The sequence below is a fragment of the Cornus florida genome, unplaced genomic scaffold, assembly GCF_030987335.1.
Source record: "Cornus florida cultivar Cherokee Brave unplaced genomic scaffold, ASM3098733v1 CherokeeBrave_3.0.0_Hap2_Chr11, whole genome shotgun sequence".
NCBI classification, from domain to species: domain Eukaryota; kingdom Viridiplantae; phylum Streptophyta; class Magnoliopsida; order Cornales; family Cornaceae; genus Cornus; species Cornus florida.
In genome coordinates this window covers 48,278,937-48,279,993 of record NW_026775581.1, presented here as the reverse complement: position 1 = coordinate 48,279,993, position 1,057 = coordinate 48,278,937, and the positions used below count along the sequence as shown (strand labels likewise).

Genomic DNA, 1,057 nt, shown 5'->3' with positions numbered 1-1,057 from the left:
AATCTATCGTTAGAAATCCTAGGGGAAGAGGAAGTTCAAATAGACCCAATCTTTCAATGGATGACCATAATGATAATCATGTTGAGCACAATGGTCACATAGACCAACAAGGTATCCTTCATCCCAATGTGCACAATGAGAACATACAAGTACCATTAGGCATGCCTAGGCCATTCATTCACCAACCACCGCAACAACAAGGCCAAGTTCCATATGGAATGCCAAGACCAATGTATGCTCCACAACCTCCCATCAACAATCAAGGAATTTAAAACCAAGGTGTTCAAGTTGCACCTCAAGTAGCTAATCCACCTCTTGCTTTAAGAGACCATTATGTGCTTAATGAGTATAATGCACCTACATGCATCCAATTGCCTCCATTTAGAGCACATCATTATGAAATTAAGCCACAAACCATTCAAATGCTTCCTAACTATCATGAACTTCCAAGTGAAGAACCTTACAAGCATTTGGATGAGTTTCCTGAAGTATGTTCCACTGTAAAATATACAGACATGCCAGAAGAGGTTTTAAGACTCAAACTTTTTCCATTCACCTTAAAAGACAAGGCAAAGTATTGGTTTAACAATCTTAGGCCTTTTTCAATCACTTCTTGGGTAGAAATGCAACAAAAGTTCTCGAAGAAGTACTATCTGGTTTCTGAGACCAATGCCATGAGGACCTCAATTCGAGAATTTTCACATGAAGCATGGGAACGCTTCAATGAATTGCTTAGGAAGTGTCCACATCATGACATGCCCAAATGGCAATTAGTTCAATACTTCTTTGAGAGCTTATCGAACAACTATAAGGGTATGGTTGACACTTCCATGGGTGGCTCATACATTGATAGACATGAGGATGACGTGTGGCGTCTCTATGAAAGCATGAGTGAAAATTCTTTGCGTAGAACACTATCATCCAAGAATGGTAGAAATTCACAAGGTAGGAAGAGTGTTGGCTTACATCAAGTCGACCATTCAAATGAAATAGCCGCCGAAATGAAGTCTTTGTCTCAAAGGTTTGATCAATTTATGATTAACCAAAACTCGGCGAA

General features: G+C 39.5%; 1 pseudogene; it reads right to left on the bottom strand.

Annotated features, from left to right (window-relative positions):
• Positions 1 to 632: 632 nt before the first annotated feature.
• LOC132287515 (small nucleolar RNA R71) lies at positions 633 to 757 on the bottom strand (annotated as a pseudogene).
• Positions 758 to 1,057: the final 300 nt, after the last annotated feature.